The 26,336-nt window shown below is 37.5% G+C and overlaps 1 long non-coding RNA gene across 3 annotated transcripts in view; it reads left to right on the top strand.

Annotated features, from left to right (window-relative positions):
* Nucleotides 1–5,083: 5,083 nt before the first annotated feature.
* Nucleotides 5,084–26,336, top strand: part of LOC147371347 (uncharacterized) — a 36,254-nt gene continuing 15,001 nt past the window's right edge. The window contains exons 1-5 of one of the 3 annotated variants that reach the window (XR_015164771.1): nt 5,084–5,220; nt 8,524–8,707; nt 13,589–13,731; nt 18,322–18,384; nt 21,084–23,009. This is a non-coding gene — a long non-coding RNA (uncharacterized LOC147371347). Of the gene's footprint in view, nt 5,221–8,523; nt 8,708–13,588; nt 13,732–14,750; nt 15,127–18,321; nt 18,385–21,083; nt 23,010–26,336 lie in introns of those variants that run through there. The other 2 variants (XR_015164770.1, XR_015164772.1) reach the window with 2 other exon arrangements.

A 26,336-nucleotide genomic window follows, 5' to 3' on the forward strand; every position in this document is an offset into this window, starting at 1 on the left:
CTTTAAATATTCTAAAGAATGTTTTAGGGGGCAACTGTGAAGAAGAAACAGATTTGTTGGCATAAGTATTTTTCTTATCAATGATTAATCTTTACTCTTTTGCTGTTAACAGCTTGAAAGTTTTAATTCCAAAACATATCAGATGCTGAAAAGTAATACCACATGATGATAAACATTTGATATAGTAAATTTTGTTCTGAATAATTGAAACTATACTGAAAGAGACATTTTAAAATTTCATGGATTTAAAGTTGTGTGTGTGTATGTGTGTGTGCTTAAGTAGTGCCCAGTTCTGCTGTATGTCTCCTGCCATTTGTGTGGTGGAGATATCCAACTCTCTTTCTCTAATGAAATGCATTAGTCAAGAGCTCAGTGACCTCTGACAAGGCTCAGTGTGGGATTATAGCCTGACAGGAGGCAGCTGGAAGGAATACTTGACAATTCACACTTAGAGTAATCCCTGAAAATTGCAGGGCAGTTATGAGGAAGTAACAATTTGGCTCCCTTGTGAAAAAGAAAATTTCAAGTAGAGTTTTGGGACACTAACTATAGTTTTTAAATTAAAACTAAATGATCAAGTTCTCTAAGCATCAGTCAATAGAGAACACAGTCTCTTGAATAGATTCAATCTACAATCTTATTTCCAGCAGCTACCACTTTAGTCTGTTGATAGAAGCCTCATTTAGCCAATGGATTATCTATAATTGACTAACTTCTTTAATAGAGTTTTAACACATCTCACGTATAAAAGCATTTCAGTGACGGTTCAGAGAATAATAGCTGTAATCAAATATAAAATGGTCATTCTCTGTAAAAATTATCACAATAAATCAATAATAATTTTTATACATTGGCTTATTTTTTCTAACACGCTCTTTTATCTAAAAATGTGTATTTTTTCAAATAACTGTTCTGCTATAATTTTGCCTAAAATCCCATTGTTTGACAGCAAAAATACTTTGCAAAAATAACTATCAAAGAGTAAATATGCTACATAATTTTAAATTATCATATATTATAACATATTACATAACATATAATGAACCACACACATATACTTTTTAAAAAACAGACAGTTTAATTTCTCTAGTTACCTCTTCCTCTGAACCTCAGAATGTCAGGTTTCTTCTATCTGCTAATATTTTCTGACAGTGGTGACTCATCCCATAATAGAGAAATGAAAATATTAGGATGCAATTTCCTACGAAAATTTACTGTTTTTATCTGATTTTTTTTTTTTTTAATTTTCCTCATGCATGATATGTTGATTGACGTATACCTAGCTGGCACTCAGTAAATGTCTGATGGATTAAACTGAAGTAATTCATCAGCATTGTTCTCATAATTGTTCAAGCTATCCTGAAATTGTTTTCCTGGGTCATTCAACAAATATCTGATATCAACTATGTGTCCACCACTCTGCTAAAGACTGAATTCTTCTTACTCAGTGTCTTCAAAACTTTTCATCTGCTGAATTACTGGTTTAGCCTCTAAATTTACTGTTTATAAGTTTACAGTGCATTACAAAAAGAAAAACAAAAACTGGATAACTAGATTTAATTCTCTCTGCATACTTAGTGTCTAATTTATGCATCTTCTTTTACTATTTGTTCTCTCAGAGCTTATCAGAGGACTTGCTTAATTATGACTCATGAATTGTCTATCATAATTTAGGCCAAATGTCTAAATAACTAGGTTTGCTTTTTTTTTTTTGGTAACCTGAAGATGGCTAAAGGAAAGAGAATATGTGCAGAAACATCACCGATGGATGAACTCCTGGTTCCTTTCTCCAATTCTGGACTTTAAGGTGTGCTAACTGCTTGAGTATAGGGAGGGTTCAGGTCCTGCAGCAGTGGACTGGGTAGCAATGGCTGTGCAGCAGCTGTGGAATAAGCTGGCTGGTTGAAGGCTCTCCTGGGTCTCCTTTGGCTGTGTATTAAGAGGTACTGATTTAGACCATGTGTCTCTTCAGTAAGAGAACTACTTGCTAGATGATCAAATTCAGAGTTGTTATCTTCGGTTTAATGTTACCCAAGGGGATGACAAAATCTTGCTAAATTTAGTTTTTCACTTCCCCATTAATTTACATTCTATTGGAAAGTGTTAAGAAGATCTGTTCTTTATTTAGTGATTTGTATTTATTGAGACTCTTTGAGAAGAGTATCCTGCCTACGGGGCTGGGTGGGGTGGGGGGCTATACTCCGAGGAAAACAAATAGGGTATCATGCTGTTTCTCATTCTTGCAAATTATATTAGGTGATTTGTCCTCATGGGTTGTTCATTTTGAGTTTTTTTTTTTTTAAGGACTGATATTTTTCCCATTCTTGAAGAGATATTTTTCCCTATCTTGATGAGATTCTCAGTTACCATGTTAAATGACTTAGTGTACTGGACTTTGCATAGGAAAACCCTAACTCTGACACTTGTTAAATATTTGACCTTAAGCCACTTGCTTAGCTCCTTCAAGGCTTGCCTATTTTCCTCATTGGTAAAATTGAGATTAAAATTCCATAATTCTTACTACTGTAAAAGTTAAATGAACATCATGTATTTTGTAAAATTGAAGACTTCATAGTCATTTAAAATATTAAATTCCATTTTACTTATTTCTTCCTTTCACCTGCTTTTTAAAGCTGATGTATGTAACACAACTGAAGCTAGACTATATTTGTTTTCCTTCAGAAAGTATAGGTATAATACTATTCAAAGGACATTTCCTATGATTTTGAAAGGAAAATCACCCTGAGAAGTTAGTTTTTTTTTGGATTTGTGGCTACACTCTCTCATACCCACTCACAATATTTCCTCTCTGGAGGTATGTGTGGCTAAATATAATGATAAAGAACCACAGATATATATTTTTTCCTGTTCTGAGAATATTCACTCTGCTATAGAGTTTTTGTAGAAAGCTGATTGTGTTGCTTTTAACGTTAAGGAAATAATAAAATACAAAAAGAGACTCAGAAATTCGGAGTTGCATTTAATATTAAGCAAATGGACATTTCAAAACTGCTTAACAAGAAGACCACATCTGATTTTTAGTTACTGTTTCATAACCTTTTTATTTTTTTTCTATCCTCACTTTCAAAGTGCTTATGCTTTATTGTTATGCAAAGTATCAAAAAATGTGAAATCTAGCTTAGAAAACTATATATGTTCAGCTTCAGTTTCAGTGAACACATTTTTCCTCTCAGATGTAGTAAAACATTCCGTGGTTTAATTGCTCAGTGATGAGAACATTTCTTCCAAAATGCGCTCAGCATTTCTCAGGGGTGAGGACTGTTGCTGTGGAATACCTCAGAAAGTAGAGACTGCTGGTGCAACTCAGAGTTACCTTCTCCTCAAACCAGTCAATGTTTCCTTTTGCCTAATTAATTGGCTGTTAGAGACCTCATGACACTTAATGCAGCAAAGTCATAATTAGTAGCTTGTCTATGTGAGTAAGATTGAATATTTAATGTCACGCTTTTGTGGAAAAAGTGTATTTGAGGTTTCCTAGCAGGTTTTATTGTGCTGTCTTTATTTATGCTATCTTCTCTTGATATCCTTTTTTTAATTTCAAACTCATTAAAGTAACCAAGGGCTTCCCTGGTGGCTCAGATGGTAAAGAATCTGCCTGCAATGTAGGAGACCTGGGTTCTATTCCTGGGTCAGGAAGTTCTCCTAGAGAAGGGAATAGAAACCACTCCAGTATCCTTGCCTGGAGAATTCCATGGACAGAGGAGCCTGGTGGGCTACAGTCCATGGGAGTCACAAAGAGTAGGACATGACTGAGCAAGTAAGCACACACGCCCAGCGCAATATAACCAGAGCTGATGACATTGGTGTTCCAACTCATATTGTATGTAGCACCAGCCTGTCTCCTTTAAATGAATGTTAGCATGTATATGCAGAGGTGAGAAATAAATCATTCACTTCATGTGTCTTATAGAAAACTAGATGGAAAGAACGCTCACCCTCAAGATTAGAGACCATTTTAATTATTTTGTGTCTCTTAGTGTCTAGTACAAAGTCTAACTTGGGGTAATTCTTGATACATGTTTGTAGAGTGGTTAATTGTTGTACTTAGAGGCTAGAGGTGTTGAGCGAGATGGTGGCTTATCACCTCTGTAGGATCTTTACCTCTAGCTTTCCAGATCTCATGCATTATTGCTTTCCTCAGGTGATTATCTTCTGACCCTCACTACTCTTAGCACTCTCTAAAAGTCCCTCTAATTTGACTTTAGAGAGTGTTTGTACCCTTTCATGAGATGGCCGTCTGCTTAATATACTACAGACCTGGACAAAAACTATATCATCTATCTTTAAAACGTGACCAACCTAAACTTTCACATTTATTCCACATTCCTTGGGAACCATGTAACGTGGGTTCTATTTATAGGTAATCAAGCACATGGCAAGATTTTTCTCTTTTCAATGAAAGGAGGATGAGTACCTCGCATTTATATAATATTTTCATATTCAACTTATTTGCATTCATGAAAAATAGATAAGGTAGCACAAATTTCATGAAATTCTATGTTAAATTGTGCATGCAAGTATTTATTTGACAAGGGGTATGATATCCTTTTTTATTAGATTTTCAAATTGTTTCCTGGCTCCCCCCCACTTTCCCATGGCTCCTCCAATTTAGGACCATTGATATTGGAATTTTCTTAATAAAGAAGCAGAGCAAAAGGAACTTTTAGCAAAAAAGTGTAACATGTGTAGAGCCCCTCATGTGAATGAGTATAGAATGTGTTAAAAAATTTCACATAATTTGGGGGCAGTTGGAGCAGTGGGTACAATGGGGAACGCCTGAAGGTGATGCTGCAGAGATATCTGTCAGATATTGTGAAAGGCCCTATGATTTGAGCATGAATTTAAGCTGCATTTTGTGACTAGTAAGAGGAAATTACAACATTTGAAGCAAGAAACAAGAATGGATTTTTTTTAATTGTTTGATTTTAAAAATTAGTTTATTGTTTATTTATTTTGGCTGTGCTGGGTCTTCGTTGCTACACGGGGCCTACTCTTCGTTGTGGAGCATATGCTTCTCATCGCCAGGAGCATGGGCTCCAGGTGCACAGGCTTCCATAGTTGCAGTGCGGTTTAGTTACCCTGCAGCATGTGGACTCCTCCCCCAGGATCAGAGAGCGAACCCATGTCCGCTACATTGGTAGGAAGATTCTTAAGCACTGGACCACCAGGGAAGTCCTACAGTGGATTTTTTAAAGACAAGTAAGTAGGAGAGGTGCCTTGGTGTGGGAGCAACAAAAGGTGGTGGGAGCAAGGAGGGTATTGTAATAGTTTAAGAACTGATGATTGGGCTTCCCTGGTGGCTCAGCTGGTAAATAATCTGCCTGCAATGTGGGAGACCTGGGTTGGATCTCTGAGTTGGGAAGGTCCCCTGAAGGAGGGCACGGCAACCCACTCCAGTATTCTTGCCTGGAGAATCCTCAAGGACATTGGAACCTGGCGGGCTACAGCCCATGGGTCGCAGAGAGTCGGACATGACTGAGCGACTAAACACACTGCACACCCAAGAACTGATGATTAGCTGAACTAAGAGAGCACCATCAGTAAGAATAATATAGAACCAGTAGATCCAAGTGCTGGGGAAAATTCTTGAAAGCAAGGGAGCAAGCAGAGCTCAAGGAGAAGGGGAGAAAAATGAAGTAGAAGATCTAGGTGAAAGCGGTGTCATGGACTCTAAAGGAAGCATTTTCCCATTTTCTGACACATACAAAACATTCAGCAAAGGTTAAGCAAATTACCAAATGCTCTCTTTAGGAGTATCAAATATCCCAGAGAGGTCAAATTGGTTAAGGACTTAGACTAACTAAAAGCTATTAATGAAGTCACTGGTGACCTCTCTGAAAGCAGATACAGCAGATGTATGAAGACAGAAGTCATATTCGAGAGTAATGAATAAATTTGACCTGAAAAACTTTCATGATGATTACAAACTGCTCCTATAAGAAGCTTACTCCAAAAGAGAATAATTCAACTCAAGAAATATTGATTGATCATTCATTTTGTGTCCGGTTTCGTGTTAAGTACTATGTTCCTTAATGGAGTATAGAGCCTGTAGGAGTAAACAGGTATTTAACAAATAAGTTGAGTGTTAAGAAAGGCTAAGGACAAGACGATATGGACTAATATAATACAGGAACTGACCTACTTTAGATCAAGGAAGACCTCCCTTGGAAGAGACAACTAAGATGAGACTCAGAATATGAGTTGGAATTAGGCATCAAACCTTGGTGGGGGGCATAAGAAAATGGAAAGAAATGGCTGAGAAATATATAAAGGGATAGAAACAAGTTAGACCAGAGTTTTTAAATTGTGAAATAGATCATACCCATAAAAATTTGACATAACTTTCATACACTTAACCACCTCACCTCCTTATTGGAAATAGAATATTACCAATCATTTTGAAGCAGTCTGTGCTTCTATTCTTGTGTATCATTTCCCCTTTCTTCAACACACACACACACACAACATATTCAATATTTATTATATATGTAAGTACTAACGGCATATCACTCCAGTACTCTCACCTGGGAAATCCCATGGACGGAGGGGCCTGGTAGGCTACATACAGTCCATGGGGTTGCTAAGAGTCAGACAAGACTGAGCAACTTCACTTTCACTTTTCACTTTCATGCATTGGAGAAGGAAATGGCAACCCACTCCAGTGTTCTTGCCTGGAGAATCCCAGGGACAGAGGAGCCTGGTGGGCTTCCGTCTATGGGGTCACACAGAGTCGGACACGACTGATGCAACTTAGCAGCAGCAGCAAGTACTATTATGAATTTTGTGCATGTTATTTACTTGTCTTGCTTTCTATTATTAATATATGTATGAAAAAGTGAAAGTGTTAGTCGTTCAGTTGTGTCTGACTTTTTCCAACCCCATGGACTGTAGCCAACCAGACTCCTCTATTCATTGAGTTCTCTAGGCAAGAATACTGGAGTGGGAAGCCATTTCCCTCTCCAGGGTTTCTTTTCCATTCAGGGATCAAACCTGGGTCTCCTGCATTGCATGCAGATTCTTTACTATGTGAGCCACCAAGGAAGCCCAACGTAAGTATGGGTGCATGCATGCTAAGTCGCTTCAGTCGTGTCCAAATCTTTGCAACCCCATGGACCCCTCCAGGCTTCTCTGTCTTTGGGATTCTCCACGCAAGAATAGTGGAGTGGGTTGCCATGCCCTCCTCCAGGGGATCTTCTTGACCGAGGGGTTGAACTGGTGTCTCTTATGTCTCCTGCACTGGCAGGTGGGTTCTTTACCACTGGCACTGTTGCGGGAAGTGGGACCCATTCCAGGGTCTGAAAGTGGACCTTTGTCTAGCACACGGAAATGTGTTGTCTGAGGAGACACACAGCTTTAATTTGTATATTGTTAACTTTTGTTAGTTTCTGAATTTTATATAAATGCAATCTTATTATATATATTATTTCATGATTTTCTTTTATTTCATTCAACATGTTTTGAGAGTCATCCAGGCTTATTTTTGCAGCTGAGGTCAATTAATTGTTTTTATTGTATAGCTGTCCAATGTAAAAGATATCAAAATTTCTTTATCCACCTATTAGACATTTGTCTTGTTTCCAGAATATTTGCTTTACCAATATAAAAATTCTTATATGTCACCTGTTGCCCAAGTGTGAAAATTTCTCTGGAGTATTTAACCTGGGGGTGGAATTGTAGGTCACTGGATAAGAACATGCTAAGCATTCCATGTAGTTCCAACATGTTTTTGATGACCATAGAGTGTTTGAGGAAAGAATTTGAGGTTGTTAGAGAGAGACAAGATGGTAAGTTATGAGGAGATAAAATCAAGGAAAAGTTGTGTTAGTTTTTGCTTGTGAATTATGTGTGTTGGTTTGTGTGTTTTCAGCAAAGGAGACATACAAGCATATTTAGGAGGGAACATGGAGAAAAACCAATAGAAATAAAGATTCTAAAGGCTAAAGTAAGAAAGTGCATAATCACAGAAGTTCCTAAAAGAGAGGAAGGAATATAAGTTCAAAATCATAGGTACAAGGAGAAAAAATGAAAGCTGAGTAACATCAAGTGGCTAGAGACCACAAGGCTAAAATGTGAGAACTCTTAATAAAATAGAGTCTTTGAGTTATGCTGCCCAGGATTTCTTTCCACTGGTTAAAACTCATAACAAAACAAAGCAAATAATTGTAGTGCAACATATAGACAAATACATTATTCCTTCATAATTTAAAGCAAACGCTATTTTAAATAAAGTGAGAGGGTGTGTGTTTTATAGTTTTTCCCATATACTGACTTAACAGCAGGTAACAATGTGAATGAAGTCTATCAATACAGTATAATGTTAAAAGCTAGTCTCTTGAAATTATCCCTTGAAAAATATTTCTTGGAATTAAGCTGGTCATCATTGTTCACAGGCATTAAGATGATTCAACTGATTTTTTAAGAAAAGTAACAGAGCTATATTATTTGAAATAATGCATGTCTGGTGAAATATTCTTTTTCTTATTGCTTTTATTACAACTGTAGTCAAGGGAGCTATATCTTGACTATTACACTGAGCATTACCAACACAAGGACCAAGCTGGAAAAAATTCAAACATATGAGATGTCCATGGACAGCTACTTGGGTCAGCTGGAATAATTGTGTCAATTATCAACTGCTTATACAAGTGTGCATGACAGCCTTTACATTTTTTTGACCAAAATACATGTGAGTATATATATATTTATATTTATATAGCATATTCTGGATATATATTATACTTAAAAGTGAAAGTGTTAGTCATGTCCGACTCTTTGAAACTCTCCAGGCTCCTCTGTCCATGGAATTCTCCAGGCAAAAATACTGGAGTGGGTAGCCACTCCCTTCTCCAGGGAATTTTCCTGACCCAAGCTTTGAACCCAGGTCTCATGCATTGTAGGCAGATTCTTTACCTCTGAGCCACCAGAGAAGCCCCATTATATTTAAAGGTATATATAAAATATTTATATTATCTTCCAAAGATATATATTTTGAATATATATTAAATATTTGTATTATCTTTCTAAACTATTTAAAAAAATTTTAAATGCTTAGACTGTTGGGAAAAGCTAATTTTTCTGAAGCTGGAATATGAGCTTCAGGATTCTATCTTTTGTCTCAAGAAATGGCTTTAGAGGCATTATTTTAAAATGTACTGAGAGGTAAAAATTAATCAAAGGAGAGATAGATGCTTCCAGACTTTTGCTACTGTTTGCATCTAGGCTAGACAAGCCTATTTCAGTTTATCGTTATTCTACTCTGCCTAATTTTCATTGTGTGTGATGACTCTACTACATGTGTCTGCTTTCTGTTTTTCAAACACTTAATTGTCTACTTGATTTGTCCCAGAGGAACTTTTTATTTACAGATGCAACATAAATATATATGTTGCTCCTTTAGTATTTAATATCCCTTGAGGATAATCTCACTGGAAAATACTTCCTGCTCTCTTTCTTGGAAAGTCAATATCCATGCCTTGCTTTTGTTGCTATCGGAGGTCAAAACAGCAAAAGTTCCACAGCTAAGGCTGGCTTTAGCTTTAGTTAAAAGCAGGCAGCTATAAGTTTGGAAAGCCTTGTGTAATTTATATGGTGTGGGCAATATCTTTAGCATTCTGCCTGCGAGAGGTTTCCAGTAAAGAGTTGCTGGTCTTCCATTCTAAGGTAACACCTTGGTATCTCACATGAGGTCATCAGAATCACATGTGCATTTATTCCTTCGGAAAAACTACCACGTGAGTAACATATTGCAGCTCGACATGATTTTTCCATTGCTGCCAGCTCTAAGGTCACCAACATCTGTAACCTCAACTGGAAAGATAGCATTTTATTTCTTATGGTTTTTTAAGAAGGAGGGTTTCTGTTTTCTTTATAACACAGGTTACCTCAGAAAAGATTTGTGATTCCTATTTGTAAGAGTGTTTTAGCTTCTGGCCCAAAGTCCTGATTTTTACACAGGTTTGGTTTCGGCATTTGTTTTGTCTTTTGCTCCCAGTGGGGTACAGAGAGCTACAACACAATACAAAATGGTACTTTTAAAATCCTCACTTCCCCACTCCATATATATGCTTAAAAATAGAAGCTATATAAAAAATACAAGTTATGCAAAATACATGTGTCCAGATTTATAGTGGAATTCTGGAGTGATCCTGTTGTAAACTGAAAAGTTATAAGCTGGCCTCCCTGTGCTAGTTGCTGATAACCCGTTTCATCTGTCTTATGTCTGAGAGCGAGCTTAACCTGGAGATGGGGCAACCTTTCCAATTCCAAAGTCAGCATGAGAAGAAACAGTGACGTTGTAGGTAGAAGATGATTTATATGCCTCTGCTCCTCTCCAGACACCCATGGAAAGATTGCAATGACCTCTGTGCCCAGAATAGCTTTCCTTTTTTTCTTGCAGTAGATTAGTAACTATATGGACTCTAGGAGCTTGTTTTAACAAGTTCATTTTTTATAATAGTGTGGAAATAATTTTCAAGGTATGTTTTCAATCATTATCTCATTTAGCTACATTAGATCATTGCAATTTAAACAGACTAAATAAAATGACCCCATCTTCCTGTTGAAAAAACTGAGGTCCAATGAACTTAAAAGAACCTTCTCAAAGTCTCATGATTAAGAAATTATAAAGGGGAATTCTAGATTCCTGAATTTTAATCCAGTGCTCTTTTTTCTATATACCCTATATTATATTGAAATATGGAGCATTCTTCTCAATTCACATTCAGAACCTTACTTTGACATACAGTGTTTAATATCTTTCCTGGTTAGAAGCATGCTTAGACAAATTTGCTTTAACCAATTCATGACTGCACAAAAGTCCCTTTATCTGTGTTAGTATAAATCAATTAACCTCCTTTACTTTCTGCTGAAAGTTCTAAACTTCAAATGAATTAACCCATTAACTTTGACACTGTGCTCAGTGTACTAACAACAATAAAAGCACACATCTATATGATGTGCTGAATGTGCTATTATTATCAATTCCATTTTTTTATACATTCCTTAAAGAAAATCTTCAGGAGTTGGCCCTGAGATATTCTATTGTGACAAGGTTTTACTGATAGAGATGTTGATATGAGTGACCCCATTGCAAGAACGAGTATGATCATTTCAGCGTTTTTCCAACAATAATGTGTAAGAGTTTCAGCATTCTGTGTGCCAAATATGTGCATATTCACTCTGCAATTCTCACAAGTACACAATGGGAAAATAAACCAAAAATGCAATATACATAGAACTTTGCAAATGATTTATGAAGCTTCACTGTTTTTTTTTTTCCCTTATAAATTAAGGTAAAGTAATTAAATTTATTTCTCTGAACAGAAGAGACCATCTAAAGCTGTTTGAGGCATAACTAAAATAAAGGAACAAGAAGTCATGTCATGACAGACTTCCAAAGAAGACATCTTTATATTTTTTATTCCTTCCTTCCTCCTTCCTTCCTTTCTCTTCCTCCCTCACCCTCTGTTTTTTTCTTTCTTGATGATGAATGAAATGCTTACTTTCAAATGTAACCTGTCATAGTTTTATGAAGTCCAGAGCATAGTACATAAATAGATAACTGCTTATACTTTCTCCATTTTTTTCTCCACTTTTTGGCTCCACTTGAGTAACCACCCCAACCTATCACATGTTGTATAACATGGTCATTCTATCTATACTTGGTCTGCAGTTCCCAGCACATGCAACTTACCACATAATTTCCACAGAAATTGAGTTGGCCTCCACCCTATTCCAGTAGACCAGTCTCCTGTTCAAATACTTATATGTCACAGGAATAACAAATGCTCCAGGAAGTGTCTAAATGCTTATGCTTAACTTCTGAACTTCTCCAAGGATTTGTAACCAGCCGTTCACTGACCAAGGCATGTCACGTCTTCCCTGGCCTTTACCACTAAGTCACTTTCCATTTGGAGTTCTGTCTTCTGTGGCTTTCTTCTAATAAAGTTTCCACACATAAGCCAGGATGATCTTTTTAAAATTTAAGCAGTCGAATAATTCCTTACTAAAATCTATCACAGGGTTCCCCTTGCAGTTAATGGTAGTCACACTTGGATGACATGAGGAATTTACATGCCTTGGCCCCTGGCCATCTTTCCTATTTAATTTCTTTCTGTGTTCCAACTTGTCACTATGGCTCCCTTACTTGGTTTGCTTTATTTGAGAACTTCTATGCATGCTCCTTCCTCAGCCTGAAATGCCTTTTCACTGCCTCCTCCTACGACTGAATTCTGCTCATCTGTAGGTGAGGACGGACAAAGTTCTGTAAAGGGCCAGATAGTAAACATAACTTGGCTTTTGGATCCTATAGTCTCTGTTGCACCTGTTCAGTCACTGTAGAGCAAAAGCTTTAAATGAAAAAGCATTGTTATGTTGCAATAAAACTTCATTTATGGATTCTAACATTTGGATTTTATATAATTTTGCTGTGTAATGAAGTATTCTTTCTTTCTTAAAAAATTGTAATGTAAAAGAACTTGCTTAACTCAGGGTACATTAAAAAAGGTGGCATAGTCTGCAGACTCCACCTTCTAAATTTTAACCTAAATGTCATTTTATAAAGACTTTCTCTAAACTTTTGTTTTATCTAATTAAGTCTATTCCTTACCTCAACACTCCATTATTTTAATTTATAATACTTTTCCTTTTCTCTGAGTGGTTGTTTTCTAATTGTTGATTATTTATTTATTTCGTCTTTTCATGCAATTACAACGTCCCTGATCTTGGCTATTTCATTAATCTCTATAAACCTACAATTAGAATGCCTGGACATGGTAAGTTTTCAGTGTTTGTTGGCTAAATTAATTAATTCTGTAAACTCATTTCATTGTAGCACAAAATGCTTTCAAAAGTGAGCTATGTCAAACTGTTTGTTTTAGGAGATTTAAAAGATTATGAGAATAGAGCTTACTCAACATAAACATCCTGCTATCTTCTTCACTGTATACTATCTTCAAATTAAATTTGAGAGAATATTTACTCTTTTTTTTTTAATATTTACTCTTATTTGCTCAATGTACAAATAACAGTGCATAAGAGGCATGACAGCACACACACAAAAAATACTTCTGTATGGTCATACTGTGTAGCACGTTGTGTTTATAAAAAGGTCATACAAAGAGACAATGCATCCTTATAAGTCTTAAAAAAAGACTTTTATTTGACATTCAAATTACAGTCATTATCACAGAAATGGATTCCTGTGGTGTTATTTGTGAATCTCACGGCTTGTCTTTGTTGGATAAAGAACCAGAAAAAGCAAAATAGTTTTAGCAGTCACTGTGGATGTCTGTCCATCTGTCATCCCACTTTCTCCACCCCTTTCTCAGTGGAAGAGCCTTAACCTAGTGTGCTCGTGAACCCATGAAGGTTGACCCCACTTTAGCCCCCAAATGAATGTTGGTACATCTTAGCCGATCTAGACAGTTTCATCCCTCTTGCTAATGGAATCACCAGGCAGGGGCCAATTACATCCCAGAGGTTTGCCTTTGGGGACTTTGTGAAAGATATTCCTCCCTGTCAAAAAGAGACACAAAAAGAGAAACCACTCTTCCTGTCTTGTTCAAAGGTGATGTGAAGGCGTGATATCCAGAGCTGTGGCAGCCTTCTCGGGAACATGAGTGAGAAGCTAAGAAAATTAGACAGATGTTGTCTGGGAAGCTGTAACCTACCTTCCAGTTCTGTGAAATAGCGAACTATTTCATTGATCAGGTCAGTGATTCTCAAGTTATAATATGCATCTGAATCACTTGGGAATTTTGTTCAACTTAAGATTATAATTCAGTAAGTCTACATGCTCCCTGGCGAGATTGATGATGCTGGTCCGAGCTTTCATTTTCAATGGCAAAACTTCGTGTGTGCTCAGTCACTTCAGTCCTGTCTGACTCTTTGTGACACCATGGACTGTAGCCTACCAGGCTCCTCTGTTCATGGGATTCTCCAGGCAAGAATACTGAGGTCGGTTGCCATACCCTCCTCCACAGAACAAAGCTTTAGCCCTCTGTTAATTTTGTAGCAGTTAGAGCTAGAAGCACCTTAACTGATATATTATGGGAACCAAAACTACACAGAGAACGAGAAACTGATTTCTCTCTCTATTGCCATATGCATTAGTCATACTAACAAGTATAGATTGTATAACTTCTTCACGTTGCTTTAATTAGAAAAAAATCATGTTATTCTGTCTTCACAATGAGTTTGCCTTCTCTGAAGAAGTACTCAAATCCATAGAGGCCATTTTACTTGATATCACTATCTGTGAGTTATATAAAAACTAAAACCTTATTTTGAAACTTAGTATTGTGTTGAATTTCAGTATTATGAAATTTAGTATTGTGAAACTTTAGTTTTGAAAACTAGTTGAAATTTTAGGATTGTGTTTATATTTGATAGGGATATAATTACTTTAACCATAATGTTTCAAATATTACAAATGCTGGAAACACATCATATGAATTCACAAAGAGATATTCACCACTAGATACATTCATTTGAAAATTAAATCAGGTAAGATTTTGCTCAATTAAATTTTTAAGTAAGCTTGTAAACCACTATCTATTTTTTTTAATTACACAAAGAAATATTTTTTGAAGTATTGCTTTGGATTTATGTCAACATAGACTGAAATAGATCAGAGACAAAAGAATCAAGATAGTGAAAAATTAAAGAAGCATCTAAAAACTTAGAAAAAAATAATTGTGATTTAGGCCTTTTATTTAAATATGTTACAGGCATTGCCTGCCTGGAAAAATGCAAATGATATAAGGACACTGTTATGAAGTGAGCATAAACAATGAATGAAATTTCATCAGTACAAAATTAACCTGGGAAAATATGAATGATGGTTTGAGGATGAAAACTGTGTGAGTCCCATGGTAAACACAGTATGGCTTCTCTGATGATTGCTTATTACCTATAGGAAATGGATATTTTTGTATATGTTGTGATTGTTGCTGTCAACCCAATAATATTTGTCTAATGTGCTAAAAATATGTTTTGGTTAACAAAAGTAATGTTGCAAAGAAATCTAATTACATCACACTTTTAAAAGTATTTCCCAATTCAAAATAAAGGTTATATCAAATTTAAAAACTTCACTCTTTTCTGAGAATGAGTCACTATCTAGATTAGCAGCTGACCCAGATGCAAGGCCAACCGATGGGTCACAAAACGAGTCCAGCAATCCAGGAACATCATGTTGATTTTGGCCACTCCCTGAAGAATGTCCATACAAATATTCAGGGTGGAGCTGACTTTAGTTGTTCTTTCTGCTAGCAGGATGCTTAAAATGAAAACTGCAAATCTTCTTCTTATGAGTGTTTATTCTCTGATGAAATTGTAAAGGAAGGTTTTTTAAAATTTCATGAATTTTCTAGATACTTAATCAGATTCATTTCTACAAAAACCCATGATCTTGTATAAAAGATATAAGGAAATGCTTATATCTTGTCCAGGCCCCAAGTTTTTCGGCCAATTGTTATTAAGGGCAGACTTATGTTTCTCTGGTCCCATAGAATCAGTGCCATCTTGCCCCTCTCTGAATTATAGAATCCCTCAAATTGCTAACTATCTGCAGACTTTGAGTGCTACAGATTTATAAACAGGGTTATCTAATGCTGCGTTCTGGGATTAGTATGCTCTTTGCTTTTGTGTTGTATAATTTGTTTATGTGTTTTATACACATAGTTCATGCATACCTTTTATATTCTGTTTTCAGTATTAAATTACAAGTTGAATGATCTTTAAGATTTACATAGAAATCTGATTTAATTCTTTAATAATTTTGGCCATTTTTGCTCACAAGGGAATAACATTTAATATAAAATAGAACACAATTTAATGAATTATTTTATAAATATTATTAAATAAAAAGTTTAATAAAACATTTAAGAAAAAGCATGTATCATCACAAATGTACCAACCATGAACTGGATTGGATGCTAAAATGATTGATGAGTGTGTTAAAAGAGGTCATTTTCATTTAAAACCTGTTTAGATGTGCTTCCTGGTACTCAGTTCATGGGAGCAAACAAAGGTTTCCAAACCAAGTAATATATTTTGGGCCCCATTGTATAATCTCATATTGGGTTATGTTTCCTGTAGAAGTTAAAAAAAAAATGAGTGTAACGAAGTAAAGATACTAGAATCAAAGATTCTACTCTTCTACTTAGATACCAGTATTTCATATCATTTCATAACTTTTTCAAATTTCTTTTAACACTTATAACTCTAAGTTTTATCTCTCTAAAATATTGAATGTTCTATCATAAATACAAGTTATTTTTAAATATGGCAAATTGATGGTGTGACAACTTAATCAACAGCCTAAATTTAGAAAATATAGAAAAAATTGATAATATCTGCATGTTTTAACCAAAATCTTATTTTCAGAGTCTTCAGCTGAAATTTACTTGCACTTAGAGTCTTTGCTTTCTTATAGTAAAAGAGCAAGTGAACAAATCAATAGATCTTTATTTTAAGTTTTAAAAGATGTCATGTGGCATTGTTAAATTCTAGGTTACTAAGGCTATTGCAGAAAATTAAAATTATATGATGCTGTTTTCTTTTTAAAAAATCAATAAAAAGCAATTTTATTGGAGCTGTGATTTTCAAAATTATAACCTACAGATTTAGATTTGTTCTACAACCAATTCAGTAATGTATAGAATATTATCATTAGGAAAGCTTTACCAGAATGGGCTGTTTAAAGAAAAGGAGTTTCGACATAACAGATAGCCTGTATACATTTTGCTTTCTACATTTGAAGAGGCATAAGTTAAAATAATAATTTTAAAAGTCTGTAGTGCTGCCCCTTTTATGTAATAGTATTTTCTGGGATAAAAGACTATGTACTGTGTATCAGGTATAGAATTGACCCTGATAGTAATGTCACACTAAGTACTCACTATGGGGCAGGTGCCATGCCAAACACTTGGTCTACATCTCACCTTATACCATCATTCAACAGCTCCTAAAAATAGATACTTTCTTTTTTCTTTGTGTTTTAAAAATCTGAAAACTGAGGCTTAAAGTGATCGAATAACTTGCTCAAATTCAAATCATTAGCAAATATTGGTACCCAGATTTGAATACAAGCAGTCTAGGGGTCAGGAACCATGGCTTATTCATCTTGGCCTCTATGAGTCTTTGCACCATGCTGGCTCCTAATAGGCTTCTGAGTCTTAGGTGCTTTAAAAAGAAGTCAGTGAACAGCTACGTGGAGCCCCAGTGCAGCCAATTAGCTTTTGGAGGCCTTGGGAAAGTAAAAGGAAACGTTGAATCCTGGTATAATATCCAGGCTCAGCTGTATGAGCCGTCACTCTGAATTATTCTAGCACAAATTATAGGCTTTAAAAATGGTCTGTGAATGTTACATTTTTGAGTTTGCTGCACTGGACAATATCTTAAATTTCACTCCCTTCTCTGGGCAGCATTTGTTCTGACTGTATGTTGGTTTGTTCGCTGAAGTGGAGAAAGCCAGTTTGAAAACAAACCGTGGATACAGGTTGCTTTTTTACTCTCTTCCTCCTTTGTTTGTGTTTAGTACAGTGTCAGAAGTAGAATGCCTTTAGAGATATGTGCAGATAGGCTACAGGAATGAAATTTCAATTCCAGTTTGGCACTCAGTAAGCTCCTCTCCCAGATGTCTTCTACAATGTGCTGACTGTAATACTTTGACCAGAAACCGCTGGTAATAGCAAGAAATTAGGCTCTGGTTAGAAACATATTACTGCATTGCCAAATCCTTCTGTGGAATTCAACTACTACATATTTTCAGGTTAAAGAAAACTAGATCTTCTATACTTCAGCCAAATCTGACTTTGGTTTCAAATTATCTCAGAGAAGAACTTTTAGCTGATAATCCACTTTATATGGTTTGTTTCACATGGAGATATATTCACAATGTATTTGGTTAGTAAACTTCGTCAAAAAGGCTATACTTACTAAATAGAAGAAGTTCTCAGTGGAAAATACTGGTTATACTTGGAGGTGGGGGTGGGGTGAGTGGCTAGGTAGTATGAAATCTTAGATCACTGGAAGCCAGGAAGTCAGGGTTTGAGAAGAGAAATAAAGACTGGAAAGGAAGAAAAAAGGGACTCTGAGAACACCAGAGAAATACCTGGAAAAGTATTTTATTTTAGGACTTTATTCTAGGGAACATTCCTGCTAGGTTGGCATCAAGTTGTCTAGATATGATTGGCCTTGGTTGGTCTTTACCCATGTCATACATATATAGGTTGTATACACTGATATTTTTCATTTCTTTTGGTTAATTTCACCTCATTCCTCTTATCTTGAAAGATGAAGTAATGAAAATATGTGGATGAAGAAACTTTCTGGACTATCTCCCTTAAACTGCATTGGGTAAGATAACTAAGTGAAGTAGATCTGCATTTCTCTAGTAACTTGCTGTCCTCAGCCTTTTTTAATTGAGCACATCAGGAACACAAATGCCTCAGGAAAAAAATTAGGATTTCTAAAATGCAATGCAAAACATTTCTAGGGCAACAATTGATGCCAAGGAGACACTTTATTACTTATTCAACAAACATTTATTGAGTGCTTACTATATGGACATACCGGAAAGTAATAGCTCTTTTTTAGGCATTATAACTCAGAATACTTTCCCCATAAGAGCTTATTTTGGAGCAAAAGTTTCCAATTTGACATTTTGAAATCACGAGTTTGCTGAGAAGTTCTAACTCCCAAATTCCAATATAGATTCTTGTTTGTGATAAGCCCGACCCCTGGCTTTTGTAAGTTTTACTTACTTGGCCATTTTTATAATTGATCTTAATGCAGATTTTCTTATTTTCAGATCCTCCCAAGTCATTCCTGACCATTAATTTTACTAACTGCTAGCCCTAATCCTCTAAAGTGATTTGTGTCTCCTTGTTCTGAGCTTGTTGTCAATCTAAGAGATTTTAATGAGCAATAGTGACTATATTCTTAGCAAAAATGATTCATTTTCTTTACCTAAATAAAATACCTTTGTTTCAGTGATAAAACCACCAAAATGCTTATCCATAATTTTTTTTAGTTTAAAATTTTTGCTTGCATTTTAGGAATGAAAAGTTTTACTTCATGGCTTATATTCAGTTCAGTTCAGTCGCTCAGTCATGCCCGACTCTTTGAGACCCCATGAATCGCAGCACGCCAGGTCTCCCTGTCCATCACCAACTCCCGGAGTTCATTTAAACTCATGTCCATCAAGTCGGTGATGCCATCCAGCCATCTCATCCTCTGTCTTCCCCTTCTTCTCCTGCCCCCAATCCTTCCCAGCATCAGGGTCTTTTCCAATGAGTCAACTCTTCACATGAGGTGGCCAAAGTACTGGAGTTTCAGCTTCAGCATCATTCCTTCCAATGAACACTCAGGACTGATCTCCTTTAGGATGGACTGGTTGGATCTCCTTGCAGTCCAAGGGAATCTCAAGAGTCTTCTCCAACACCACAGTTCAAAAGTATCAATTCTTTGGCGCTCAGCTTTCTTCACAGTCCAACTCTCACATCCATACATGACCACTGGAAAAATGAAACTAAGCCATGACTTATATTAAGGAGTCTTAAAATACAAACTTCAGTCACAATGTTAGGGAGGAAGAAATTTTCCTCTACCCTTCTAGGCTCCTCTGATTGGTCTAAGAATTAAATTGTCATGGGGAAGATTAACAGGAGAAAATTGAGCACAGTTTAATAACATATACACATGGGAGAGACCTAGGAAAATTGAGTCACTCGCCAAAATAGCTGAAACACTCATCTACATTATCATTTTCATCTGACCAATGAGGAATTGGCAGTGATGGGGGTGGGGTGGACAGGTAGCGGTTTGGGACTTCAGAGGAGAGGCAAGTAATTCTCATGGTGATGGGAAAGCAAATGTTTCAGTCAACTGAGTCGCTCAGTCATGTCTGACTCTTTGCGACCCCATGAACTGCAGCACGCCAGGCCTCCCTGTACAATGTTTAGTAAACAAGTATTTGCTGGGCTGTGCAGAGACTAGGACACAGAGTGGACTCTGATCACCATTGCCCCCCACCATACATGGCCCATATCTTATAGGTATCTCGGTGATAACTCTATTCTGGCCCTTTGTTTAAATTCTTTTAGGCAGTGAAGGGGAAGATAAAAGGAAGACTTTCTGAGTCTTCTGTTTCTTAAAAATGATCAGCCTGAATTAATCCTCATGCCAAGGGGACACATTTTGGGATGGCAAATTTTACTTCTGTACAATAGCAATTATGGACTTTCCTGGTTGTTCAGCTGGTAAAGAATCTGCCTGAAATGTGAGAGACCCTGGTTCATTTCCTGGGTCAGGAAGATCCCCTGGTAAAGGGATAGGCTACCCACTCCAATATTCTTGGGCTTCCCTGGTGGCTCAGATGGTAAAGAATCTGCCTGCAATGTGGGTGACCTCGGTTCAATCCTTGGGTTGTGAAGATCTCCTGGAGAAGGGAATGGCTACCCCACTAGTATTCTGGCCTGGAGAATTCCACGGACAGAGGAGCCTGGCAGGCTGCAGTCCATGGACTCCCGAAGAGCGACTTTCACTTTTACAATAGCAATTGCAGTGGTTTCTGCTTATTCCAGTTTAAAAATGAAGATTTTAATTGAAATAAAGACAGGTACACAGAACAAAAACATCGGCTTCTTTGGACTAACTAGCATAGTCATATCCAGTCATAGACTACATTATATATATAAAGTGATATCACTTTTTAAAAAATGTAAAGGTTTTAAGTGTTGGATTCTTTCTCCTCCTTCCTTTCTTTGGAAGCAAATGTTTGATCAAAATAACCTAGTTTCCCGAAATTTGAGGTACACTCTTTTTTTAGAGAATTCAGAAGCACTCTTGGATGATACATTATGAAGGAATATAAGGCCTCAGTTCAGTTCAGTCGCTCAGTCGTGTCCGACTCTTTGTGACCCCATGAACTGCAGCATGCCAGGCCTCCCTGTCCATCACTAACTCCCGGAGTCCACTGAAACCCCTACCCATAGACATATTTACATTGCTAAGGAGGAAAATTTCCAGTCCTTGAGATCATTCTTCTTTTGCAGGTTTTCCTCAGCTCTGTATAGAGGATAAACATTCTGCCAAAATGTGAAGAAACTAATGGTAATCAGTCATGAGGATTTATCTTTTTGAACACCCCTTGGAAATAGACATCTTCTTTGAGAGTAATCATTTTATTAATTAACAGATTGATCTCAGATGGCCTTGGCCTGCAACGGCTTGGAGCAGGGCTTGGTTCCCAACCAGAGACTGTGCTGGGTTGTGGCGGTGAAAGAACCAGATCCTAGCCACTGGAACAGTGGTCAGTGACAAGGGCCCTGGCCCTTTGGCTTTGCAGAAAGGAATTTCCACAAAGACAGAAAGTAATGAAGCATGTAAAGTATTTATTAGGAGGAAAACGAGTACAGTAGCTATGGATAGATTCAGAGGGAGAGTCCCTGTGTTGCTGAGTCACACATTCATAGTAGCAGTTTGAATTACTTTTATGGGGTATTTCTTCTGGGTTTCCTTTGGCCAATCATTCTGATTTACCTGGTTCACAGTCATCTGGTGTATCTCAGGATCCTCCCAGGGCTTTCCTGATAGCTCAGTTGGTAAAGAATCCACCTCCAATGCAGGAGATCCCGGTTCAATTCCTGGGTTGGGAAGATCCCCTGGAGAAGGGAAAGGCTACTCACTCTAGTAGTCTTGCCTGGAGAATTCCATGGACTGTATAGTCCATGGGGTCACAAAGAGTCAGACACGACTGAGCAACTTTCACTTCACTTCACTTCAGAATCCTCCCGTGTGTGCACACATATCTCTTAGCCAAGATAGATCCTACTGAAAAGGCGTCTGGGTAGAACATCCCTTGACATGACTCCCCTTTGGCCTCCAAGGAGCATTTTCTGCACATGCATGGTCTAGGATGTCTCCTGACTTTGGGAAAAAGAAATATGTGGTCTGTGCAGGGTCCAGCCTCCTCCCTTAATTGCCCTGGTATTTTTTTTTTTTTTTTTTGCCATTTTCTTTATTTTTGATTGAATGGTAATTGTTTTACAGAATTGTTGTTTTCTGTGAAACATCAACAAGAATCAGCCATAGGTATACCCATGTCCCCTCCCTCTGAGCCTGCCTCCCATCTCACTCCCCATCCCACCCCTCTAGGTTGATACAGAGCCCCTGTTTGAGTTCTCTGAGTCATACAGCAAATTCCCACTGGCTATCTATTTTACATATGGTATTGTAGGTTTCTATGTTACTGTCTCCATACATCTCACCTTCTCCCTCCTCCCCTCCAGCCATGTCCATAGATCTGTTCTCTATGTTTATTTCTTTATTGTTGCCCTGCAAATAAATTGATTAGTACCATCTTTCTAGATTCCATTAATCTTGGAGTTTTGGTCAAAAGAGAATGACTCTCCAATGGCTTTACCTTGGTGGGCCCATTTGCTTCCTGCCTCAAGTTGATTTTACCTACTAGGTGCAAGAATAATAATAAAGAGTTGTAGCCTATTCAATAATATCAGTTCAGTTCAGTCACTCAGTCGTGTCCGACTTTGCAACCCCATGAATTGTAAAACACCAGGCCTCCCTGTCCGTCACCAACTCCTGGAGTTCACTTAAACTCACGTCCATCGAGTCGGTGATGCCATCCAGCCATCTCATCCTCTGTCGTCCCCTTCTCCTCCTGCCCCCAATCCCTCCTAGCATCAAAACATGATCAAATGTTTCCATTCACATATCAGTCTATGTATAAATATTTAACGTAGTTGACTTACTGAGGTATATGGAGTTTTCAGGTACAAGTTCAAATGATTTAGGCTACAAAGTCTGTAAGGATTTGGTATAGTGCTGCCAACAAACACTAACACTGCAATCAGCACATGTGTTCCAATTTATATTCTGCCAGGAAAATCTGTGTGACTTTTGGCAGATTATTTTAGTTCCAAGAGCCTTGATTTCCTTCTCTGCTCAGTTTCTAAAACTCAGTGATTTCTTAAGGTTGAGAGCCTATAGAGAGATAAATAATCTGGGTTTGAATAAATTTGATGGTTTTAAATGATTACCTGACTTGCTTAACTTTATCCTTGCAATTCCTTTCATGAATTTCACATTTTTGTTTTTATTTGTTTTGTTTCTCATAACATCACTGCTTCTGACTGTTTCAGTTCAGTTCAGTTGCTCAGTTGTGTCAGACTCTTTGCGACCCCATGGACTGCAGTACACCCGGCCTCCCTGTTCATCACCAACTCCCAGAGTCTGTCCAAACCCATGTCCATTGAGTCAATGATGCCATCTAACCATCTCATCCTCTGTCATCCCCTTCTCCTCCTGCCTTCAATCTTTCCGAGCATCAGGGTCTTTTCCAATGAGTTGGTTCTTTGCATCTGATTGTTTAACTGCTTTCTATAATTTGACATAGGTACTTGATTACATAACATATTTTGATTCAGGACAGGTACAAAGTACTGATAGAGATATCAAAGATGAGAATAGAAATTCATGAGCAGGATTGCATACTCAAAGTAGAGCACTGAAAGGATATTGTGTAAATTTTTTAACTTTTTTGTCATCATGTAAAGTATTGGCCTGTCGTCTGTGCCATTTCAAGCATTTAGTTACTTATTCAGACACTTAGGATTACTATTGAGCTAACTAAAATCTTAATTTTCTCTTGAAATTGCTCTTGCTGCTCGTAGCTCAGTCATGTCCAATACTGGAATGAATTGTCATTTCCTTCTCCAGGGGATCTTCCTGACCCAGGGATTGAACCCAAATCTCTTGCATCTCCTGCACTGACAGGCAGGTGGTGCAGTGGTATAAAATCCACCTGCCAATGCAGAAGATCCAAGAAGAAGAAGCATCACCTTTCATTCCTCATTATTCTTGATCTTTGCATGATATTCACACTCCCTTGAACCCCTCCACATCTCCACTGCCTCCTCATTTGAACTCTTCTCTGACCATTTCTATTTAGAATTCTTTGCTAGCTCATCATATGGTCAGGCCACTCAAGATGGCTATTATCTTGCTTTTTATACAGCCCTGCTTGACCAGTCACTTACTTGACTCTCCACTCATCTTAATTATAGGGGTTAATCAGTAAGTACCTTTGTGTTTACCCCAGCCACTGGTTTCCCTGGTAACTGAGGGGCCAGAGGATGTGAATTCCCCTTATAAGTGGTATCTTCTTTCTCCCTGTAGTAGTGATGCTGCCATGTCCTTACCACTGCCTGCTTTCACAGCAGGGTGTTTTTTCAAGATGCTTTGCTTCACCCAGGTAAGATCCTCTGTCCAACCATGGATGTTGCTGTTTCTAGGTTATTTCTTTGCTCTCCAGACTGGGAAACTACAAGGCTTGTAGGCCTTCAAGGTACAGTCCAACAGTCACCTTCCTCTGTCTACACAATGCTGATTTAAATCCCTAGCTTCATTCTGGAATATTTCCTACTCCACTCATTCTTGGGTGAGTTTATGACTTCAGTACAATGCCCTCCAAATATCTATCTCATTTTCAACCCTCTTTCTGGTTAAAATTCCTGTTTCTAAGAGCAGTTTACTCCATTGACCTCCTACAAGACCCCCAAATTGAACAAGAAAATAATTAAATTTAATTATCTCTTCCCTCCACTCCCATCATGCTCTTTCTCCTCAAGTTATACTTTTATTACTTGTACACCATCCATGGAATCATCTAAGAGAAACATCTAGGACTCATGTTACTCTTTATTTTCCATGGTTTTCTTAGTTATGAAGACAAGACTCTAGAGTCCTCGTTTGAATTTGAATTTCAGCTTGACAGGGCTTCTACTTACTATTGGTATGAGCCTGGGGAAGATACTTGACTGCTCATTGTCTTAGTTTCCACATTTGTAAAATGGAAATAAAAATTGAATAGACACCTTGGGGTTATTATGAGCACTAAATGTGCTATATATAAAGATCTTAGAATGTTACCTGGCAAAGAGTAAGCATTCAGTGTTAGCTTTTACTGTCGTGATTATCACCATTGCTGTTACTTTCAGGTGATAGCTCCAGATTCACTGCTATTGTCTTCTGGGGCTTCATAATCTTCACCTTGGAACAATAAACTAAAGACTCTTCAGTATTTTCTTCTCTACCATCAGTTCAGTTCAGTCACTCACTCGTGTCCGACTCTTTGCAACTCCATGAACCACAGCATGCCATTCCTCCCTGTCCATCACCAAACCCCAGAATCCACCCAAACCCATATCCATTGAGTAGGTGATTCCATCCAACCATCTCATCCTTTGTCATCCCCTTTTCCTCCTGCCCTCAATCTTTCCCAGCATCAGGGTCTTTTCAAATGAATCAGCTCTTCGCATCAGGTGGCCAAAGTATTGGAGTTTCAGCTTCAAAATCAGTCCTACCAGTGAACACGCAGGGCTGATCTCCTTTAGGATGGACTGGTTGGATCTCCTTGCAGTCCAAGGGACCCTTAAGAGTCTTCTCCAACACTTAGGTTAAAAGACATCAATTCTTCGGCACTCAACTTTCATTATAGTCCAACTCTCACATCCATACATAACCACTAGAAAAACCATAGCCTTGACTAGACAGACCTTTGTTGACAAAGTAATGTCTGTGCTTTTTAATATGCTATCTAGGTTGGTCATAACTTTCTTTCCAAGGAGTAAGAGTCTTTTAATTTCATGGCTGCAGTCACCATCTGCAGGGATTTTGGAGGCCAAAAAAAATAAAGTCAGCCACTGTTTCCACTGTTTTCCCATCTATTTGCCATGAAGTGTTGGGACTGGATGCCATGATCTTAGTTTTCTGAATGTTGAGCTTTAAGCCAACTTTTTTACTCTCCTCTTTCACTTTCATCAAGAGGCTCATTAGTTCTTCACTTTCTGCCATAAGTGTGGTGTCATCTGCATATCCGAGGTTCTAGATATTTGTCTCAGCAATCTTGATTCCAGCTTGTACTTCCTCCAGCCCAGTGTTTCTCATGATGTACTCTGCATATAAGTTAAATAAGCAGGGTGACAGTATATAGCCTTGACGTACTCCTTTCCCTATTTGGAACCAGTCTGTTGTTCCATGTCCAGTTCTAACTTTTGCTTCCTGACCTGCATATAGGTTTCTCAAGAGGCAGGTCAGGTGGTCTGGTATTCACATCTCTTTCAGAATTTTTCACAGTTTATTGTGATCCACACAGTCAAAGGCTTTGGCATAGTCAATAAAGTAGAAATAGATGTTTTTCTGGAACTCTCTTCTTTTTAAATGATCCAGCAGATGTTGGCAATTTGATCTCTGGTTCCTCTGCCTTTTCTAAAACCAGCTTGAACATC

This window comes from Bos grunniens, chromosome 5, assembly GCF_055505025.1.
Source record: "Bos grunniens cultivar Pamir isolate PY7600 chromosome 5, Bosgru_T2T1.0, whole genome shotgun sequence".
Classification (NCBI taxonomy): Eukaryota; Metazoa; Chordata; class Mammalia; order Artiodactyla; family Bovidae; genus Bos; species Bos grunniens.